This window comes from Panthera tigris, chromosome B2 (assembly GCF_018350195.1).
Source record: "Panthera tigris isolate Pti1 chromosome B2, P.tigris_Pti1_mat1.1, whole genome shotgun sequence".
Taxonomy (NCBI): Eukaryota; Metazoa; Chordata; class Mammalia; order Carnivora; family Felidae; genus Panthera; species Panthera tigris.
In genome coordinates, this window is record NC_056664.1 from 84,181,637 (window position 1) to 84,206,219 (window position 24,583).

At 35.1% G+C, this 24,583-nt stretch overlaps 1 long non-coding RNA gene across 1 annotated transcript; it reads left to right on the forward strand.

Moving 5' to 3' along the window:
- Nucleotides 1-4,628: 4,628 nt before the first annotated feature.
- Nucleotides 4,629-24,351, forward strand: LOC122238479. The gene is made up of 3 exons (XR_006217399.1): nucleotides 4,629-4,716; nucleotides 23,305-23,388; nucleotides 24,270-24,351. It is a non-coding gene; the product is annotated as an uncharacterized LOC122238479 (long non-coding RNA).
- The last annotated feature ends 232 nt before the right edge of the window (nucleotides 24,352-24,583 follow it).

Sequence of the window (24,583 nt, forward strand, 5' to 3'; positions counted from 1 at the left end):
ACTCTCCTACCTTTGGCGGCACTCAGTGTCCTCTGGAAGCTTGGCCAGTGTCTGGCTGGTGAAACTCCATGACTTCGCCACCCACAGCTCGTTTTCTGTGGTGAGTGGTGGGAGTCTCGGACACGCGAGGTAGGTGGGGCGTGTGGGCACTTCCGGTGACTCCCACCTCAGTCCTCCACCGGTTCTTCCAGGGGTAACAAACAAACCCTTTAGCTTCTACCCGGAAGGAATTGGACTACACTTCCAGTGCCCTCACTTTTCCGCAGCTGTCCGAAAGGCTGGGCTTCTCCCTGGGTCTAGGAACTCCTGCGTCCGGGCCTGTGCTAGTCCCTCTGGTCTCCGGTCAACTAAGCGCGCTTTTAAATGCCTCTGGAGGCCTACTGTGACTCCGGTCCAATCACGCCCCTGCAATAACACCCATCTCCTGGCCTCTCCCTACAAGGAGTTAGACTGCACATCCAGTACCCCACCTTTTCCAGCTGCCTCCCCCGGAGGTCTGGCTCCCACCTGGCTTGTCTCTGGCAGGAAATCACTGGTCTCCAGGGAATTGGAAATGGTGGGTGAGCACTTCCTGCAGCACCCCTCCTGCCCCCTTACTCCAGAGATGGAACCAAGCCTTCCGTTAAGGCACCTGTGTCTGAGAGCTCCTGGGGCCTGCCATTCACTTGTCCCCCGGGACTGACAGGAGAGCACAACAGCGGTGCGAAGTGGTGTTGAAGGATCTTTTACCTCAAAACCCGGGTTCCTTGTCTCCTGGCTTTGAAGAATAAAGTGGACACAAAATGAACAGCAGACAAACGTTTAGAGTATAATATTAGGAAGAAGAGTATGAAAACTCTCTTCAGAGGGCGGACATTATAAGGTGAATATCCTCGACTATAGGCAAGGGTCCTTGTTTTTATAAGGTTCCGGTCAGCCCTCCCCCTCACCTCACCATTATTGGCTTGATAGCCCTAGGTGCTGGGTGGTCCATTCCTAATTGGCTAGATTCCATTGTGTGAAGGGTTGCCTATGGTCTTATCATTCCTTGTAAGGTCTCCTACTTATATTTAATTAGGTCCTTTGTCAATTTCCTGAGGGGAACCTCAAGGGGAGTAGGTGGTTTCTGTTACATTCTCAAGAGAAACCTTGTGCCAGAGAGAATTTGCTGTAGTCAGACACTCAGCATTGTTCCAAATTTTGTGTTTTTCCCCACCCAGGGACCTCAGGTCCTATCATTTCCCTCTCTGCCTATGTTACCCGGTCTTTCCCTGTGTGAGTGGCATGTGGTCTGAAAAAGAGTGCAGGCATCTGCCATAGCCCCTTTCCCCAGCTCAGTGCAGAGTGAGTGTAAGATAAACTCCAGCTCCCAGGTTCTCCATGAGGAGAGAAGCAACTGGACCACATATCTAGCTCCTCAACTCTTCCAGCTGCTTCTGGAGAGGCTGGCATCCATCTTGCCTGTCTCAGGGAACTGAAAGGACTTGGCACACCCTAGTCTCCTGGGGAGGAAAATATAACTGTGTGGGGAGATGGTTAATTAGCTTGACTGTAGTAATCATTTCATTATGTGTGTATCTCAAAACACCATGCTGTACACCTTAAATATATATATATATATATATGTATGTATGTATATATATATATATGGCGTTTATTTTAAACATTTTAAGAAGGCAAACAAATGTGTATACTCAACTTGTTGAGCAGTGTTACTTATATATGTATTAGAACAGTTCATAAGTTGTGTTGTTCAAACCTTCCAAAATGTCAACTGTTTTGCCTGTCATTTTTCAGGATTTAAAATGTCCTTTATGACTTTAGATGTCTTTTAACTAACAACCTTTTTCTATCATGAATCACATCACATTTGTCAATAATGTCTTTTTATAGGAGAGTGGGGAAGACAGCATTATGTATATTTTTACAATTTCTAATCCCACTCCTTTTTCGAAACTCTGCTGCTCACATAACATCCCATAGATAACATCTTTTATGCTGCCCATTGTTGCAGGAGTTTTTACCTCAATACCCAGAATGTGTTGTCTCACCACTCTGAAGAATGGACACAGATTAAAATGAGCAGCAGGCAGAAGTTTATTAGAGTAGAAGATTAGAGAGTAAGAATAGTATGAAACTCTCTTTACAAAGAGGGGACATTCAAAAATGAATACCTGCGACTACAGGCAAGGGACTCTGTTTTGTAGGGTTTTGATCAGGGGCCCTTGTTCCTTCTCAGGTTCTACCCTTGTCTAGGTAACTCTAAATGCTTAGTCATTCCATTTTGGTTGGCTCATTTCCATTGTATGAGGGGTGGTCTGTGAATGGTCACTGTTCCTTGTGGGTCATGTGTTTCATGGTCTACTTATTTTCAGTCGGGTCTTTTGTTTGTCAAATTCCTAGGGGAAACCTGAGGGAGTAGGTGGTGTCTGTTACATTCTTAAGTGGAATTTTATTCCTGAGGGAGTGTGCTCAAGGTCATATGTTCCCAGAAGAAATGTGTTAAAATGTGTTTTCCTCCACCCAAGGACCTTCAAGCTTTAGCCTCTCACTTTGTGCCTACTGAATCCCATCTTTCCCCATCATACCATAACTCATCCAAACCCTTAATATTTTTAAAGCCCCCAATTCTCAGAAATTGACTTCTGAGACTCTTACAAGAGAATGCTCCCTTATTGGAAAACTACTTGTTGATATTAGCAATAGCAAGACACATTTCAGTATAGCGTATGGCTTATGTAAACCTGATTTTATTTATTTTTTGTTTTTTTAAATGTTTTAATTTATTTTTGAGACAGAGAGACAGAGCATGAGCAGGGGAGGGGCAGAGAGAAAGGGAGACACAGAATCCAAAGCAGGCTTTAGGCTCTGAGTTGTCAGCACAGAGCCCGACATGGGGCTTGAACCCACAGACTGTGAGAATCATGACCTGAGCCAAAGTCAGATGCTCAACCGACTGAGCCACCCAGGAGCCCCTATGTAAACCTGATTTTAAAAGCATATCCTGGGGCACCTGGGTGGCTCAGTTTGCTGAGCGGCCGACTTCGGCTCAGGTCATGATCTCACAGCTCTTGAGGTCAAGCCCTGAGACAGGTTCTCTGCTTACAGCTCAGAGCCTGGAGCCTCTTCAGATTCTGTGTCTTCCCCTCTCTCTGCCCCTCCCCCAGTCGTGCCATGTCTCTGTCTCTCAAAAATAAACATTAAAACAAATAAATTAATAAGTTAATAAATAATAAATAAATAAAAGCATATCCTCAGGGCTCCTGGGTGGCTCAGTAGGTTAAGCATCCAACCCTGGCTCAGATCATGATCTCATGGTTCCTGCTTTGGAGCCCCGCATTGGTCTGTGTGCTGACACTGAGGAATCTGCTTGGGATTCTCTCTCTCCCTCTCTCTCTTCTTCTGTCTCACTCTCTTTTTAATCTTTCAAAATAAATAAATAAACTTAAAAAATAAAATAAAAGCGTATCCTCATAAACAAATTTAACCTTGATACAATAATTTACAACCCCAATTATTTATCTTAGGTTAACCTTAAATATCTATCATAACATAAGAGATTTTACTTGGTTCCTCCAATTTTTAGATCAATTATATATTTATTTTAATCAGTCAGACTCATGGACTGATTCTCAATGATAAACACATGGGAGACTTAGATTTAAGCCAGCAGGCACTTTAATACTTTCACTATGAGGATTATGCCATTGCTTTTTGAGGGACTGGCACACTGATGTTCATCATTCTTGGCATCCCAGCCTGATATAAATGTGCATTGCACTGAATTCTAATCAGAAGTTTCATGAGGGATAACACACAGTGATTAAGTTATAACTTTTTCTAAGTTTGATGACTGCTTTTTCCCTTTAAATATACTCTAACCATCTTGATTGGATTTGAGGATATTCCACATATTTATAAATTGTCCCTGAGGATGAGATACTTCTAGGATGGCACCTCTCAAATCATACCTCTTGATTTTTTCGTCTTTTCTCTCAGTGCTAATCTTTTATTGAAATTAAAGAGACACATCTTTCAAACTCATTCTCAAAATTTTCACTTGATTAATTTTAAGTCCTCTTCCTGTCCTTGAGCTGCTAAAAGTAAATCAGAACACTTCAGAATGTTTCTTGACCTACAACTGGCCTTTGATAACATAGAGATTTCACTAAAATAAATGCTTTTGATTATGCATTTTTAGTTTATAATCCTTTAAAATATATTGAAGCACTACTAATTGAATAAGAGTTAAAAACATTTTATATATATGCTTTCAGTTTTAAATAATAAAAATTATTTTCTTGTATCACATCATTTTCTATTCAACATTCTATAATTCCGTGTTTGTGATTGTATAATTGTAGAGTCCTTAATAACAGCACTGTAAATCTTCAAGATCTTTTAATGTTTTATGTATACTAACTCATCTTCTTCTCATTCTATTTTACAGATGAGGAAATGAGTCAGAGTGAAATCAGATGACTTTCTTAGGTCACAAAACTTAGTAAGAAATGAAGCAAGGATTTAAATCTGAGCAGCCTTGTTTGGAGTCCACTGGGCTTTTTTGGAACTTTTGGTGACATATGATAAGCAACAATAACTCAAACTACATATTATTACTCACATAAGAGTATGGAAAACTTGTCATATGAATATAAGACTCCAAAGAGAAAAAATATAATATTGTCTTGGAAGTAGAATGACAACATACCAAGCAGGGGTAATATTTTTGACAAGGTAAGTGTAAAGTAGGAACTTAACAGTTCTATTCTTTCTACTACTTACTAGTGTAGCTTATTACTCTTTCTCTTTTTTTAACTCCAAAATATTTTTAAAGCTGTCTGTCAGGATGCCACAATTGCTTTTATCATTACATATCTTTTTTCCTGAAAGTTTTAGACAATAATCAAGAAAAACTAAAAAAGAAACAGATATTTGAAAGAAAAATAAAAATTGTCATTAGTATTTGTAGAAGTGATTATATATTTTTAAATTTCCAGTATAGTTAACATATAGTGTTATGTTAGTTTCAGGTGTGCAATACAGTGATTCAACAATTCTATACATTATTCAGTGTTCATCATGTTTATCTTAATCCCCATTACCTATTTCACCCATCCCCACTTCCCTCTGATAGCCATCAGTTTGTTCTCTATAGTTACGAGTCTGTTTTTTGGTTTGTCTCCTTTTTCTTTGTTCATTTGTTTTGTTTCTTAAATTGCACCTGTGAGGGAAATCTTATGGTATTCGTCTTTCTCTGACTGATTTTGCTTAGCATTTGCCTTCTGGATCCATCCACGTTGTTACAGATGGCAAGATTTTATTGTTTTCTGTGGCTAAATAATATTCAAATGTATATATATGCCACATCTTCTTTAGTCATTCATCTGTTGATGGACACTTGGGCTGTTTCTTGTCTTGGCTATTGTAAATAATGCTGCATTAAACATTGGAGTGCATATATCCTTTCAAATTAACGTTTTCATATTCTTTGGGTAAATACCCAGTGGTGAAATTACTGGATAATATGGTAATTCTATTTTTTTAAATTTTTTGAGGAACCTCCACATTGTTTTCCACAGTGGCTATAGCAGTTTGCATCCCTACCAACAATGCATGAGGGTTCCTTTTTCTCCACATCCTTGCCAACACTTGTTGTTTCTTGTGTTTTTTATTTTAGCCATTCTGACAGGTATGAGGTGGTGTCCCATTGTGATTTTGATTTTCATTTCCTTGATGATGAGTGATACTGAGCATTTTTCATGTGTCTGTTGGCCTGTATGTTGAAGATATGTCTATTCGTGTTTTCTCATTTTTTAATTTGTTTATTATTTTTTTATTTTTTAGAGAGAGTGAATGAGTGGAGAGAGGGACAAAGGGAGAGGGAGGCAGAGAGGGAGAAGGAATGGGAGAGGGAGAGGGAGAGAGAAAATATCTTAAGCAGGCTCCCTGCTCAGCATAGATCACGACCTGAGCTGAAACTGAGTTGGATGCTTACCTGACTGAGACACCCAAGTGCTCCTCTTCTGTTCAATTTTTAATTGGCTTTTTTTTGTTTGTTGTATTTTTTCAGTGTTGAGTTTTGTAAGTTCTTTATACATTTTGGATTCTAGCCCTTTATTGAATATATTATTTGGAAATATCTTCTTTCATTCAGTAAATTGTCTTTTATTTTTATTTTTTTGATTGTTTACTTTGCTGTGCATAAGCTTTTTATTTTGATGTAGTTCCAGTAGTTTATTTTTGCTTTAATTTCCCTTGCCTCAGGAGACGTATCTAGAAGAATATTGCTACAGCCAATGCCAGACAAATTATTGGCTATCTTCTCTTCTAGGATTCTTATGGTCTCCATTCTCACATTTAGGTCTTTAATCAATTTTGATTTTATCTTTGTGTATGGTGTGAAAAAGTGGTCCAGTTTCATTTTTTTGCATGTGGCTGTCCAGTTTTCCCAATACCATTTATTGAAGAGATAGTCTTTGTCCTGTTGCATATTTTTGTCTTTTTTGTCGAAGATTAATTGACCATAAAATTGTGGGCTTATTTCTGATCATATTCTTAAAAAATGTCTCCCAAGAAATTCGATTAAAACATTGTTGGGATTCAAAAACCCATCTCATTTGAAAGTACAATGTGAATAGTTCCATATGGCAACACAAAATAAAATTCCTGATAATAAATGAATAAAATATACTGAATTCAAAGATGTACATTATAAATGTCTCTTGAAAGAAAAATGAAGCAAATAATTGGGTTATATATCCAATAATAGGTGGTATTATCTCTATTAATTTATTGAGCACATATTTATTGAGTAATCAGTATACGACAAGTACTCCTGGATAAAATGTATGAGTCAAACATTGCCTTGACAGAACTTACCATGGAGTGGCAGAAGGATTAGTTATATAGCCTATAAAAGTTATTGTGTAATAGAAGACTGTTCCTAGTAAAGAAGTTCATAGAAACTACCCAAGGAAAGAGATAGTATACCTAAAATCTAAAATAAATTGAAGAGGGTCCTAGGTGTAGAGGGGGGGAGTAGATAGCTCCTTCAAGGCAGAAGGACCCTTTAGTAAAGACCCTGGTTGGAGCAGAAACATAGCAGTATTAGGGAAAAACCATGGAGTTAAAGTACATTGAGGGAAAGGAAGCACATTGAAAGGTGAAACTATGACAGTGGGTACATATCATATGATATTAGTTCTGCTCAGACATGTTAAAGAAGTGTTCTCAAGAGCAAAGGGAGACCATAGTAACATTTCATGTAAGAAAAAAGTGCAATCTTATTTGTGTTTTGTAAAAATCACCCTGTCTGTTATGAGAGAATAAAGTGAAAATGGGATAAGAATTCCCAGTAAGACAAGAAAGGAAAGAGGATGAAGACAAAAATGATACCCAGGTTTCTTTTCTTTTTTTTTTCCTAATTTTTTCTTAATGTTTATTTTATCTTATTTTTTTTTTTTTGAGAGAGAGAGAGACAGAGTCTGAGCAGGGAAGGACAGAGAGAGAGGGAGATACAGAATCTGAAGCAGGCTTCAGGCTCTGAGCTGTCAGCACAGAGCCCAACGTGGGGCTCAAACACATGAGCCTTGGAGCTGTGAGGTCATGTCCTGAGCAGAAGTCGGCTGCTCAACCAACTGAGCCACCCAGGTGCCCCAAAAATGATACCCAGGTTTCTGATGGGAGTGGTGTCATTTAGTGAGAGAGAAATATTGAAAGAACAAAAGATTTGGGTAAATCAGTAAACAAGGAATTTAAAAAAAAATTAAATCAAATCTGTGTATCTCTACCCACCCCCTGTTTCTCTCCCTTCATATGAATTTACTGTGTAAAAAAGAATTGTATAAAATGAGAGAGAATTATTGAATGACTAGTGATGGTACAAAAGCTAACTGTGGGAAAATTTTTAACTATAATGTAATTTCAAAACATTTAACAAAATTAATGTCAAATATATTAAGTATTTAAAATAATGCTTAAAATTTGATAGGAAAATTACCCAAGTAAAATATATATTAAATATTCTTGTATTAAGGAATATTCTGGTTATTAAAATAATGATCTCGGCTTCAAACTGACCCTTTTGTACTGTTCTTTGAGGTGGGGCTGGAACTTTGCCAATCACTTTTCTCCTTTGATAAGGGGTTCCTATTAGATTCTTTCGGTAGGAGTAAACAGAGGAAAGCTGTTGTTGGAAGGAGAAGGACCTGCTACTTTTGTTTGCTTCCTGCTTCTGTTGCCATCACCACCACACTCCTCTGTCCTTAAAACAGCAACAGAGAACCGAATCCTGCCCGTAGCAGCTGATTCCACTTGTCAGTCTTTCCTGTGCTGCGGGAACACGTGATTTTCTGCTGTGGTATCTCACAGGTAGCCCCAACTTTGCATCACCCCTCTCTAGAGATCTGAGTTCCAGATTCACAGGACTCTTCCTCCAAGTTTCTAAATGCTAACTCTTCCAACCTTACCTCTTTGTTCTCCAGCGAAGAAGGTGGCAATTGCTTCCTTCTGTGATACTTTGGTATTTCCTTCTTGTCTTTCTAGTTCTCTGAGTCATGGTTTCTAATTCTTTATACCAAAAATTCTGTTAAACTCTGATGAAGTTTTTATATTGTTACTAGACTGGCTGATACAGAACTGCTATTTATGATATCCATTAAAGAAATCTTAAAAGGAATGATTTACAGATCTGTTAATATTAGAAAACCTACCAATATTCTCTGGTAAACTACTGTTTGTTAAGTACTTCTCCAAGTGCTAGGAACACAGGAGTAAAGACAAACTGAATCCTTGACCTTAAGGAACTTACTTGACCATAAAGGTTAGATGTGAGATAAGGCTTAAACATGTAAGCAAGGTAACTTCAAGTGTTGATAAGTGCTTTGATAAAGATAAAAAATGAGTGCTATACTAGAATTATAAATCTGTCTAGGGTAGGGAGTAGAATGGGTATTTGACTTGAAACCTAAAAGATGGTAATAAGCAAACCATGAAAAGATTCATGAAGGAAGAGCTTCCTATGCACAAGTTAAGCTCTGCAGAATCCTGAGTGACATGAGCTGGCATTCTTTCTGTTTTTGTAAGAGAAAAAAATGTGTTTGCTCCTACAGGAAAATAAATGAATAAATAAAAGGAGGAGGAGAGTAGAAAGAAATAAAACTGTATAATGAATATAAACAAATAAATAAAATTAGCCACATTTTTCTGTTATATGAAGCCCACAAGGGTAAACATAGCACTGGACTAGTGACACTGAACAGTTAAAAACAAGGTTATATTTTCAAAGCTTTGAAGGATGTCAAGTCCAACTTAAGAACCCAGTTGATAGATTTTGGAAATTTTCATTTCCTCTTTATAGCATTTTTCTATGAATGATTGTTTAATGAATATTAATACATCAAAATTGCAGAAACATATTAATGATTATGAAGCTTTAAGACCTAGAAAGTTTTCACATATACTCTCTGATCTATTTATGTGTGACACAAAAAATAACTGTACAACCAAGCATTTCATAATGATTTCCTCATTATTTCTTAAAACTATAGTTATTCTTTCAAACACTCGTTCTCATGCAACAAGTATATATTGAATACCTGTTATATGTCTAGCGCTCTTGCATATGCTGATGATTTTCTTGACTCCATAATAAGGAACCAGTACCATCAATATGTAAAAAATCAGTTGACTGGCATTTTAATGATAAAGCTCCTGTGAGGATTTATTTTTTTTCTTTTTTAAATCAATACCTATCCAAGGATTTGAAATCCGTTGGATGAGGTAATACCAGGAATTTCTCATCTAATCCATCTGTCCTCCCTTTTAAAATTAATAGAAGAAAGCACCTTGATTCTGGAAATCATTGCATTAACATACCTCTTTAGCTACTACTATCATGCTCATACTGCAACTCTGAATTACCAAGAGGGTCAATTTCAAACATCTGAAATGACAAATATTCTGATTTCTGGCTGCTCTCTTCTACTTGCCTATTCTGTACCCTATTCTCTGTTCTAGTATACTAATTTTAAAATGTTTCAACCCAATGGTATCTTTCATTTACTAACCATGTGTTTGCAGAATAAGGGGTCTATCATGTTTCTTTTCTTAGTTTATAACCTGATCTAATGCTATAATATCATGAATACAACTTCTATTCCAATTTTTTTTTTTTTTACTCCACCCTTGGTACTTACCTGACAAAATCTAAATTTTCCAACTATTTTTGCAATATATCCAAACTGCTGAGTGTAGGGGCTGGAGAAGAAAATGCAATCTCACTGACCGGTCTGTCTTTGAATTGATGGCTACAAACCTCAAGTGAGCCTTCAGATCTTCCATAAATCCTACTGCATTTCTATCAGACATTTTCTCGTTGTCTCTCCAGATCCATTCTTTACACTTCTGAAAATTGTTCTCTTTCTTGGGAGACTGATCTATATGGGATCTCTAGGTTTTGCAAAATTTCAGCCTTTAGTGGGAGCAGGAGTGAGAGATGGAGAATCATTTATCGTATCTGTATTTGGATCACTCAAAATTATTGGAGTTTCTATTGTCAACCCTCTCTACTAACAAAAACTGAGGCTTAAGCGTATGCATGCTTCTCAGGGCTTTACACCAGTACCTAGATTCTTTTTACTTTCTGATTTCCTCCCTTTTCAGGGCAAGATTATCCAGTCTTCAGGAAGTAGAAGTATTACTCACATTTCTCAATTACATTTTAAAAAAAAAACTTTTTTGGGGCGCCTGGGTGGCTCGGTCGGTTAAGCGTCTGACTTCGGCTCAGGTCATGATCTCACCTTCCGTGAGTTTGAGCCCCGCGTGGGGCTCTGTGCTGACCGCTCAGAGTCTGCAGCCTGTTTCAGATTCTGTGTCTCCCTCTCTCTCTGCCCCTCCCCTGTTCATGCTCTGTCTCTCTCTGTCTCAAAAATAAATAAACGTTAAAAATAAATAAATAAATAATTAAAAAAACCATTTTTTACATTTATTTATTTTTGAGAGACAGAGAGAGACAGAACACAAGCTGGGGAGGGGCAGAGAGAGGATGAGACATAGAATTCAAAGCAGTCTCCAGGCTCTGAACTATCAGCATAGAGCCCGACACAGGGCTCGAACTCACAAACTCTGAGATTATGACCTTAGCCAAAGTTGGATGTTTAACCAACTGAGCCATCCAGGCACCCCTCTCAATTACACTTTTAACACTAATGCTATAGCATAAGGCCTTTACATCCCATCCCTAAAAGCTAAGCTTTTAACTTCCTATCAAGACTCTTGTTATTTTGTATTCTACCCTACCTAAATACAACATGTCAAGCTATACGAATGGGAGGAAACATTGGGATAGTATGAAATATTAAGAAATATTGAAGAACAGGGTAATATTTCACACACAAAAGTATATATGAAACTGAAGTTTTCTAAATTAGCCCTGAGAACACATTAACTCTAAATTGAAGAGGCTTTTCAACTGGTAATGAGTTCCCATTAGTGGAGGTATTAAGGTGAATTAGAACAATCATCTCTCTAGTATATTGTCCAGTAAATTAGTACATTATAAGGAGATTGGAGAAGGTAGCTTTCTAAAAAGGATGAATTTTATGGTTCACTCAGACTCTGAAGTTTTATGCTTCTAGTGATGAGATTCAAAATGTAGAAAGTTCTTTACTCAAGTTCTTTTTCCTAAGATAATCTTGTTTCTTCGATATACTACCATGTGACTATGATGAACTAAAGCATACTCTGGATTATTTTAGATAACTGCAGTAGATAAAGGTTATTGAGATATTCTGGTAAACATTTTCCCAAACTCAGCAACCTCTTCTATTGTTTCTAGGCTTCATATGACCTTGAGATTTTGGAAGATAATTGGCTAGGAGTGTGTTAGGTGTCCTGTGTGTCTCAAGAAAGAGCTATTTCTTTTGTGGGCCGACCTTAACCCACTATTTTACTCTTTTGCATTTGTGAAACTCTATTGCAGGAGGCACAACAGATTAGACGATGGGAAGTATAGAGATATCACGTCAAGCTCCAAATACATGTATTAAAATGCATATAGTTATAAGACTAGGCAGAAAAAAAAGTGCTCTAGTAGAGACAACCATTTCTGCCATGATACTAAGGGAAGACTTCTAGTGAAAAGTGGCATGATGAGTAAAATTTTGAAAGACAGGTAAGAAAATTGAAAATGTTTAGGTAAAAATGGAAGTGGGGGAGGAGTGAAGAGCATTTACCAAATTTTTTTAGATTTATTTATTTATTTTGAGAGGGAGTGGTAGGGCAGAGGCAGAGGGAGAGAGAAAATCCCAAGCAGGCTCTACACTGTCAGTGCAGAGCCTGATATGGGGCTTGAAACCGTGACTGTAAGATAATGACCTAAGCCAAAATCAAGAGTCAGTTGCTTAACCGACTGAGCCACCCAGGTGTCCCAAGCATTTACTGATTTTAAGAGGCTCTTTGTTCTGTAGCTATAGCACAAGATGAGATTAAGTTTTCGAAAAGAATAGAGTCTGCTATGTTCAGGTAAAATTATGGTGATACCAGCAGTATTCTAACCAGTGAATTAAGGTTTTATTATGGTTCTCTCCAGTCATTGGGGGCCTGTAAGAGTAGTTTTTTTTGTTTTGTTTTTGTTTTTGTTTTTTGAAAACCAGTGTTATCTTAAAGCTACTGTTTAACATTTGAATTTTGTTTTATTTTACACACAGACTGTCACTTCTAACAACCTCTAACATTAAAAAAGAAAAAAAGAAAAAGAATTTTGTTTTATATTAAACCTTTAATTACATCAAAACCCTGGGATCCCACAAAGCAATTCCATATCTAGTTCTTAATGAAGAAGATACTTTGCCGTTGGTAACTATGTTCTCCTTCTTGCCACAGTGAATGTTTTCCTTGGTACCTAGGAGGACCATTTTTCTTGTTTTCCCTGGAGAGTCCCAGTATAAGCATGTTGTCTAGGTTTAATTGTTATTAGTCATCCCTTTCACTATTGGAATAAAAATGAATAATAAATCATATGGCCACAGAAATGATAGTACAAACATATTGAAATTTTTTGTTATGTATATCAAGTTTGTTCAAATTTACTTTAAAAATATAATTATTATTTTTACAATGAAATTTTCTTCACCCATAAAAGGAATTGAATTAAATTTTGCTATATGCTGCAACGTGAATGGACATTTAAAAAATTATGCTTAGTGTAATAAGCCAGACACAGAAGGGCAAATATTGTACGACTGCACTTATATGAGGTACCCAGAATAGGCACATTCATAGATACAAAAAGTGGAATGGAAGTTATTATGGATTGGGAAAGGAAAAATGGAATTATTGTTTAGTGAGTACAGAATTTTTGTTAGGGATGGTGAGAATTTTGGGGAATAGATAGTGGTGATGGTTATACAACATTGTGAATGTATTTAATGTCATTGAATTACACACTTACAAATAGTTAAAATGATAAATATTATGCTCTGTATGTTTTATTACAATAAAAAAAGAAGGCATGCACTAGCCTAAGGCAGTATTATATCAAGATTTGTTTGATAAACAAGCTGAATTAGGTGAGCTGACATGCTTTACCATCCCAAATTTGGTATGTTTGTAGGTACTCTGGAGAACAAGATTAATGCACTGCAATAGCTTTGATCCGGACTCTTCATTTATCCTTTCATTGTGTTTTTTATCCTGCTTCCCTAGTGTCCTTTCCCAGGAGTTACCGTGAGCTCATGAGGGGATATCTCACTTGTAGAATTTCAAACTGAATAAATCATAATAAAACATGTTAAAAATGTAATTATTTAAAATTATATTTTTATCTGGCTCATAGATCAATTAAAAGTAAAGTTTAAACTTTAGCTAAGACCCCATGAAAATACACAAAATACCTAGAATAGGTTATTATTCACTGACTGTTGTGTCAGTCATGGAGTTATCGATAAAACTTCTAACTACAAAACTGATAAGATGTAAAGCACATGTCAAATATAATTAATGAAGCAGTATTAATAACAATACATTTAACATTATAGGACGTTCTTAAATACTTATTGTAAAATGACTTTTATTAAAGTGTAGTTGCAAATACAACTGTTTAATTTCTAATTATAAGGAATTTGTCACAATGTTTGTGTAGCACTAAATTTATGGTAACAGATTTGCTGAGATGCTGTGATCTACTTTTAAAAAGTATTAAGTAGAGGGATGTCTAGCTGGCTCAGTCAGAAGAACATACAACTCTTGATCTCAGTGTTGTGAGTTTGAGCTCCACGTTAGGTGTAGAGATTAAATAAATAAACTTAAAAAAAACTGTTAAGTAGAATAACTATGCAGACTGAAGAACACATGGTAAGAGGACTTTATGGAATGTTTGCACCATATGACAACTTCCTATATATAAACTTCACCTTACATTCCTATGATTTTCAAAAATCAAAACAATAAAATTCAAAGGGTTACTATGTGTATTTCAGTAGCTACTAGAGATAATTTTTATTCCAAAATATTAGGTAGCATACCATGTTGAAATACTAATATTTCGTTTCATCTGCAATTGTTAATATTATGGAATATTTTTAGTGAAGCATTAAGGCTACAGCCACCTTAGGGCAAATGATGTGAGGATAAATTAAAATATTAATAAAATTATAGATATTACATTTAGGAGTATTACACAGAATATCAAATATTCACCAAAGAGGCTGATGATTAAAAGTATCTTCTGGGGCACCTGGGTGGCTCAGTCGTTTAAGCGTCCGACTTTGGCTTACGTCATGATTTCGCAGTTCATGGGTTTGGGCCCCACATCAGGCTGTGTGCTGACAGCTCAGAGAGTTGAGCCTGCTTTGAATTCTGTGTCTCCCTGTCTCTCTGCTTGTCACCAGTTCACACTCTGTTTCTCTCTCTCAAAAATAAATAAAACATTTAAAAAATTTAAAAAACACCATCCAAGGATATATATGTATATATTTATCATGTATTATATATTTTATTATTATTATACATTTAGATTTGGTGTGCTGAGAAATAGTTAATTTTGTTCTTTGACATTAATTTTAATCCTATGGGGTAGAGGTGGTGGTGGAAATAGTTCATAAAGATTCTTGGGCAGACAAAAATGTTAATAGTCAGACATAATAGAATTTGAAGCTATTTTAAGTCAAAATGAGTTATTTAATCCTCCATCTAGTGCAGGTAGAATTAATTCATCACTAACCTCACAACAAATTTCAAGGAAACTAGGTCTGCTGTAACTGTTAAATTGTGATAGAAATTAGGAAATGTTGAAATTTTCTCATCAAGAAACTGTGCATAATGTCATTTAGTGCATTAGCAGAGTTCCCCATATCTTGTTCAAAAGTGTCTTTTTCTATCTTCATTTCACCATTGTGTGGCTCATTTGAAACAGCCAGCATGTTTGAAGCAGTTTATAACTGTGGCTGAAGAAACTATTCAACACAGCTCGTTAACTAGCAATTTTACCTCAAGACCATCTTGACTGAGTATTTGATTCCTCATGGTTTATTCTTCTGAAAAGAAAATAAATAAGTAAATAGTGAGTGCTATAAATATACTTCTTGAGTGTGGGTGGTTTCTTGATGAGTCAACCAATAATATTAACTCTGTTGGCTAACAATGATTGTTTTGTGCATATTTATGTATGGATTGCTAAGGCAGCAAGAGCATTCTTTAAACAATAGCAGTTTAGATGTTTAATGTTCTATCTTCATTGTTAATTCTTTCTTCCTCTCCTGAAGTTTTCAGAAGGTGAAGATGGTCAACTAATTTGAGTTCTGGTCCCTGCTGTATAGTTGGCTCGATATACCTGAGTAAACACCAAAACAATGCTGATTCTTAACAGAAGTGTTCATTCCAGTTGGTTGCAGTAAGGTCTGCCTCATCCTATCTCTCTCTCTCTCTCTCTCTCTCTCTCTCTCTCTCTCTCTCGCACACACACACACACACACACACACACACATGCACACACACAAACACACACATATACATTCTCCTTTCCTCCCCATTTTCCCTCTTTCCAAAAGGAATCAGATGAAATTTTATTTTTGTTGTTTCTGGTAGTTGTCTCTATAGTTCTAAATAATGTGCTTATATGACCGTAGTTTGATTAATCAACTTTGACAGTGTGTGATGACCCTCATCTTTGAAGAATAAGATGTTAACTCACCCTAACCCTCTTATCCTCCTTTTTAATTTTTTTGCTTACATTAATGTTCACTTTATAATTCAGTCAGTATAATGTATATCCCTTAACTTGCTTTCTCCATTTCTATAATGGGGACAATAATAAATCATGTTACCAGGCTTGATGATAAGAAGTAACCTGTATGACTTATCTAACCCATGATGAGATATAAAGGTTATTATGTTTTAGTCAAGTTCTGGAATAGTTGAGTATGTAAAATATTGTGTATATGTATCTTATAATTTTGCCATCTTTTAATTATGTTTCCCCAAGAGCAAACATTAATAAATGAACAATAGTTATTATTATATCACCCATTGTTAATAACTCAGTCTGACTTCCTGTCTCCTAAGTGCTGAGTAATGGACTGGGTTATGATCAGGCACTGAAACTTCACTATGTAGATTGTAGAAGATATAAAGAGGGTTGGATGAGTTATTAGAACCAAGACCTAAGTATGCAATTAAAGTCTAATAAGCAAAATAAAGATAGCACAAAAAAGTGGCCAATAGGAGAAGAAATTAGGCTGAATATAGATAGCAAGGATCGTTAGAACCAGGTAAACAAGACACAGCCACCTCAGTGAGTCAGAGAGAGTTGATGAGCCAGTATAATTGCCTGGAATAAACCTCGTTACCTGTGGTTGAATTTGTGTATGTGGTATGGAGTAGAACAAATAGATACTCTGACCTCAAGGAGATTACAATATAATAAAAAAAAAAGATAGAGATCAAAATGTATAAAATATTAAAAATATACAACAATAAGCATTTTTTTAAAAATTGAACTACACAAAATTTTAAGTCTTGATAGTTGTAATGGAAACTGAAAGCACATAATGGATAAAATTTTCAAAATTTAAACGAATATAAGAGACAACTAGATTCCCTTAAAACATTTTAAGTATGTAGTACATTTGAGTCTTTTAGACCACCTTTGTTCAGTATTATGTCTGTTTTTAAATTAAAAGTTATAGTAAAGGGTTATCTTTAACTCTGTCTCTACTGTATAAAGCTATCTATAAAAATAATCGTTAGTAAGGATTCTTTCTACCAGGGAATATTATTACAAGGAGATTGCTTAAGTCTGAATGGTCTATCCAGATTTTATGATATTAATATTTTTATACTGAAATTGTACCATATGAGAAAGAAATGATTTGTTCTAATTAAAAAAAATCAGGTTTGATACTAATGGGTATGTAATAATAATAAAACAAAAACTCTTGGAAAGAGACATTTAATTTACATTTATTTTAATACATCAGGCTGCTTCTATCCAAGGTGGCAAACCAGGTTAAGCGTATTAATAGTTGGACTATTAAGCACATCACTTAATATTGTTCACTAACATTTATTGATTCTTAGAAAAGACTTGCTAGTAAAGCCTCATTCCTGTACTGCTAAGATTAGGTTTATCCTGCATTAATACTTTAGTTTGATCATTTAAATGTCTCTCAAGTTCAAGTTTTACATTTTAATTTATTCTTAGGCCTATGACAATGCAACTAAAACTTTAAGACTTTGCTCACTGGAATGATTTAGCCTTGATTTTAATAAGCCCAGGCAAATTGGCAGCTTTAAATAACACACACAAAAAAAACAGTATTTTTCAAGCTTTTTGTACATAACTACATATGATTATCAATGTTATGAACAATGGGATGTGATTGTTCATGGAGGAAGACAATTTCCTTTTATAAATTACAATGCATCTATTTTGTCCAAGTAAGAAACTTCACAATAGTTTTGAATGTTCTTTTATAGCCAGTGGCGGTGGGAGGGAAGTATAAAATGAGTCAATCAAATTAAAAGATGACTAAATTTTTCTTATTTTAATATTATCTCTGGGTTTACCCATGTAAAGGAAAATTACCTAAAAGTTGCAAACCAAAGTATCAGAAGTTAAAGATGTGTATAATTATTCAAAACTTATCTTCTTTCATAGACTTTGTTTGTATTTGTATATTTTATTTTTATAAGCATGATGGTCTCATTTGATGTCAAGTGGCCATTTAAAGTGTCCCTAAAGTATTTTTTGAGGGGTATGGAATATGAGTTATGATAATAAATAAAATTCAGTTCTCTAAGTAGTCACTGAGTTGTTTGGACTCAGATATATCACCTTTTTGTTATTTTGACATTCTTCAGATATATCCTGTCTCCATTTCTTATGGTTTTTTCTCACATTTCTATAGCTATAGCCTTAGGAATTTATTGAATTTCTTAGAAAGCATTTAATTTAATTTTAATACGAGCCTATATGAATATGCTCCATAAGCAGGCCATTTCTACCTAGTTACTCTTACAAAAAAAAAAATCAAGATGAAATAATATCTGACTTCTCAGACTGAGTTTCTTCAGGGTAACTGCATAGTCAGGATAGCTGACATGAGGTAGGCAGCATGTCTGCAGTAACTGTATTAGGGATAGGACTTAAGCTCCTATTTATTAAATTTATAATAATTAAATAAAAATCATTTTAGTCCATAAAATGGCCAAAAGATGAGAAATTAAAGTTGAAGTAATAATTTAATCCAATGGTTAATGTTTCAGAGAAGGAAAAAAAATGCTGAAGAATCATGCATTCTAGAGGAAATATAAAATATTTGAGCAATAATAAATATAACCAGTGAATTTAGCACATTTATTATGTACACATGTTATATATCCCTATATCTGCAGATTTTGGGTTTTTTTGTTACTAATTTAATATGATAATGACAAAGGTGGTAATGCTTGACCTTAATTTAAGAGTTATGGAGAGAAATTTTGAAGTAGTATATGCAGTAGTCTTTGTTTGTTTGTTAGTTTTGCTTTTTTTAAGAAGCACCATGACTAAAATAGTGGTAGAAAACCGACTTCTGAGTAGTACATCTATCCGGGAACTATTGCATTTGTAGCTTCAAGAAAGTCCTTTAAATACGTTTAAAATGATGATAATAGTGTTTGTAATCCAGCTAAGTTGACAATTGTGAAAGTTTACTAATAAATAATAGTGTAGTAAAAATAAATAAGTAAATAAATAAATAAACAAATAATAGCATAGCATTCTCCCAATACCTAAAATACTATATTTTTGCTAGCATATCATTTACAAAGCTGGAAAAGAGTCCTATATTTTATTTTGAGATGACAGTAGTGTTCTTGTTCCTCAAATATATTTTCATCATCAATTCTAAATAAATCTATTCAAATAATCTTTATATAACTATTAATTCTCCTATAAGTGGCAAATTTCTGACACATATGCACCTGGGTGTCATCAGTAGACAGTGTTATCAATGATTGCTGAATTTCCCCAGCTTTGGCCACCATTTTCTCTTGAAGTAACCCACAAAAATCCCTTATATATTCCTTTTTCGGCACTCTTTCCTTCCTCTCTTCTTCCTTGCTTCTCATACGCTTATTTCTCTGTGTGTGTGTGTGTGTGTGTGTGTGTGTGTGTGTGTGTGTGTGGTATGTATGTGTGTTTTATTGAAATACTAGTAAGTTTCTGGGGTGTCTGGGTGCCTCAGTCAGTTAAGTGTCTGACTCTTGATTTTGGCTCAGGTCATGTTCTCGCATTTGTGGGTTCGAGCCCTGCATTGGGCTCTGTGCTGGCAGCATGGAGCCTGCTTGGGCTTCTCCTTCTTCCTCTCTCTCTGCCCCTCTCCTGCTTGTTCTCTCTCTCTCTTTTTCACTCTCTCAAAAAAGAAATATTAGTAAGTTCCTGCTACTGTTTAAGGTGTTATTGTATAGTAATGTGTAAGACTAAGTCACTGCCTTCATCATGGCAGGATATTGAGATTTAACAAAGTACACAAATACATACATGATAAATTTGCAGATATCAAGATATATTGTGAATTACATAAAGTAGGGCAAGTCGATAAAGAGTGATTCCAGAGAGGAGTATGGGATTGTGTTTAGGAAATTTTTCATGAATGTGTTTAGAGAAATTTTTTCTCAGAGGATGACATTAGACCTGAATAACAAAAGTAAATGACATGAAGACATTGGTACACTTTCTTTTAAGAAAGAGCCCATTGAAAACCCAAAACAAAAAAAAAAAAAAGAAAAAGAAAAAAACAAAACATTTCAATTAGAAGTGCTCTAAGTGAAAGGTAAGCTAGAAGCACAAAGTGTTCATTCCAATGATGCAAAGATAGCTAAAAACCAGAAAATCTACTCACATAAATAACCATGTGAATAGGTCAAAAAAGAAAAGTGCATGACCATCTTGGTGTATAACAAAAAGGTATATGACAAAATTTCGTGAGTTTTAACCCTTAGCAAAATAGCAGCGGTTGACCATTTCCTTAATATAACTGAAAAATGGGGAAAAAAATGATCAGTCCATAACTTTCTAATGTTTCCTTGGAAACATTATTGAAACACTGCAACAATTAAATATTAGAAGCATTTCTGTTGAAGTCTAGAAGTCTAGAAGGGGAAGAATAAAAGGCCCAGCATCTTTTTTTTTTTTTTAAGGTTAATCTAGAAGTACTGACCACTGCAAAGGAAAAGAAGTTAAAAACAAAACAAAAACCAAAAAACAACTTTCATTGGATCAAGCAAAATTGTATTGGAGAAAGTGTGGATATTGAGTGGGTAACAAATGAGGTTGATGGAGGCCAATGTCAAATTAGGTAGAAAGGCATTGGCCATTGCTAACAATGGGCAATTAGTCTAAGTGTATTGAAAAGTAAGGGAATACCATTGGGAGTGTCAGAGGACATCTCATGAACCATTCTGATTGTTTGGTATCACAAAGTTTTTCCTAATTGTTTGCCCTTCTCTTCTAATTTGCACACAAGAAACAGCTGGACATTATTTCCCCATCCCGTGTTGCTGTTTTCATTCATGGAAATGTTTTGTGGATAGTTTCTATCTCTCCTGTTTTTGCACATGTCATAGTGATGTTCTGCCTGTGGTCCCAAAACCTTTGCGTGACCGAGCTGCCCCAAAACCAGTGTTAGAATTAGCAAAGCTGTAGTCCTTGTCTTCCCTTCCATGATATATTTTTGTCCCCTAGTTCTACAGGTAGTACTCTTTTTTTTTTAATTTTTTTTTAACATTTATTTATTTTTGAGACAGAGAGACAGAGCATGAATGGGGGAGGGGCAGAGAGAGAGGGAGACACAGAATCGGAAGCAGGCTCCAGGCTCTGAGCCATCAGCCCAGAGCCCGACGCAGGGCTCGAACTCATGGACCGCGAGATGGTGACCTGAGCTGAAGTCGGACGCTTAACCGCCTGAGCCACCCAGGCGCCCCTCAAGGTAGTACTCTTACTGCTGTATCTAACAAGCTTGAAAAAAAGCATAGGATCCCTACCTGTACCCCTTTCTCCCATGAGCCAGCATAGTGTCTTTCATTCTTCATTTCTTTGGACATTTTTATTTGCCTCTTGTGTTTAATTTCCTGCATTTATACCTAAACAAAGCAAATACAACTAAGGCCACTTACCAGCATATTCACTAATACAAATGCACATCAGTGTCTGGTACCAGGCTCCACCAGGCCAATAACCACTTAGGCCCAGCTGGGACAAGACAATTTCTTACAGAGCCATTTATTAAAATAATAATAATAATAATAATAATAATAATAATAATGTATCCATTAGACCATGTAATAATCTAATTTCTAACCATTAAAAAGACAAAAACAATTCATCATATGTATGTTTGATTTTATCGATATGACTATAAGAACATGTTTTTTATTAAAACTCTTCCGATTACAGGACTATGTATTTATTTTGAAACTAGTGAAATATGCAAATGTACAAAAAAGAAAATGTTAAAGACTGATAGTCTACCAAAGTGAATGGCTGCTAACATTTTGTAAGCATCCGTATGTATATGAATTTGGTAATTATGTGTTTGTCCCATTTTAGAAGTTGATTTTGTTCCTTACTTTATTTTGAGCATTTTCCTACATCTTACATATCTTTTGATAATTTGATTTTATAGTCAGTATCTTGGTTTAGTGTCATATTTTAGTTCTTTTTATATTCTGTTTGCTGCAGGTACAACAGTTTTGTGTTCTTTTATTCTCTGTTGAGGTTTTGCTTAAATAGAATTATAACTTGATAGCATCATCACTGTTAATATTATTTCAAATGAAATTTCTATAATAGTTATTTTTGATATTTGGATGAAGTTTTATTATCTTATTAAAGTCATTAATCTATATTTTATTGGTTACATTGAATATTACTAGTTCTTTTATTATAAAAATTCCATTCTAGGATTTTAGGATTTAAATAATCTTTCAGTTATTTGGAGCGTATCATTTAGTACTTGTTTTTTCTAAATAAAATGTAGATGGCATATGTTATAATTATCTAAGAACAACTTTTAAAAATTATTTTTGTTTTTGCCTTTCTGAGTAAAAGTCAGATAGGTTATACCTAGAAATTTTGTTTTACAATCTGCATTATCTTTTGGCAGTCTTATTTACTTTGAGTTTGAAGTCAGCCAGATATTTTTCTCTTCTCTTAGGTACTAAACTTTTTTTTTTCCTAGAAGCTCATAGAGAGTATTTTTAAGTCCTTTAAACTTGCAACACTTTTACAAAGGCATATCTGAGTTCTGGTATCTTTTAACTAATGTTGGCCAGTCCTCTAGGAACTCTTTCTATACTTAAATCCAAGTCTTTAATATAGAAAAATATTTAATTATTAATTTAAAAATTATTAATCTACCATTTTACAGCTTGTCAGCTTTCTTCCCTCCTTCTGTCAGCCTTGCTCCATCTTACTCAGTATTCTTTTTTTCCCTTATTATTTATTTTATTAATCTTATTTTACTTAATATCCAATCTGATGATCTCATCTCCTTTGTGGTTTTTATTTAAGCAGTCATAGGTCATACTCTGTCTTTTCTATTTCCTAATCAGAAAATCATTAGTCTTGCATAAATTTTATTGAAGTGTTTTGAGAACTTGTATAAAACCTTTTTTAAAGTTATTTCTTATTATAGCATTGTTTACAATTGTCTTTGAGAGTGGTTTCTTTTAAAATACAGAGTTTTCATAGAGCTCTTGAATTCCTTTTTCCTGTTACTTACTTTATTTTGATCCCCTGATATGCATGTTTGAAATGATATGAATTCTGTTTATATCTTTCAGATCCAGACAAACGAAGAGGAAAAAGATTCGATTTTCTGTAGTTGACTTATCTGCTTCATATATCCAGTAGCTTTAAGGGTAAAGGTAAGGTGGCCAACGCTCATGTAGTTTGACTGGAAAGTGTCTTCTCTTGTAGGTTTTCCCCCACTGTGTTTGGCATGACTTTCTTACTTTGGTAGATGACTATTTTCACTGTGTGTAAGCATGGTAGTCATCCTTAGAAAACAGATTTAGCAGTGTGTTTACTTTTTGCCTGTTATGGTTGTGTCAGAAAATTATTAACCAGGAACAATTTCAAGTTTAGATTATGCAAAGAGTGTAGCTTCTTGTTTCTGACTTTCTTGGTAGAGTTGCTGATGAGTCTATATTTCTTTTGATTTGTTCCTCTTGATTTGATGTACGAGTGCCTTCTGTCCTCATGCCTCCAAGCGAAGGGATATTAGTGGAGCTCTGCTATGTTCACTGCTTTATTCCTCAAAGTTACTATTATTTTCCAGGAAGGGCATCACTGTATGTTCAAGATATTCTAAATCTGATGCTATTCATTCTATATGTAGCAGAAAGAAATTCCTTAAATACAGAAAATTGCTCTGTTCATATTTTCTCAGTTTGAAGAACTCATATAACACACATTCAACATTGGAATAGGAATCAAAGAGATTTTTTTATTAAAGCTACTTCATGACATTAATAAATGACATTAATAAATAAATGAATGAATGAATGAATGAATGAATCTCTAAAAACCCTACTTTATCTTCTTGGTCCTTATACACATTTATCATGTTGATCAACAAATACACAGTTTATCTATTAAGGCATAATTAGATTATGTTCTTTAAAGAAAATTATTAAGTACTTATTATTTGTATGGCTTTCTGGTTAATTTTACATGTTTCTCTGTGGGGATGGGAAGGGTTGATAGTTAGCATTGCAGTGACAGGTAACTAGGCTTTCTCTTCCAGGAGTATGAGTCCTAACTGGAGATGTAAGACACACACAAACAACAGCTACCTAAGGCAGAAAATCTAAAATGTCCAAGTAATAAGGACAGTAAGTACCTAACGTACTTGAAGAAGGGAATTGATTGGACTGACTTATTTAGAGAAGGCACTGGAATTTTAACTGAGACTTGAAGGGGGGGTTTTGTTTCAGTAAATATGAGTAGCAGTTAATCTAAGTAAGGAGAAAGGAATGGAATTCAGAATGTGAGAGGCGTGCTAGAGAGATTTAATGTATTGCCTTATGGTCTGCTTATTAAGATTGTTCATCATGGTGT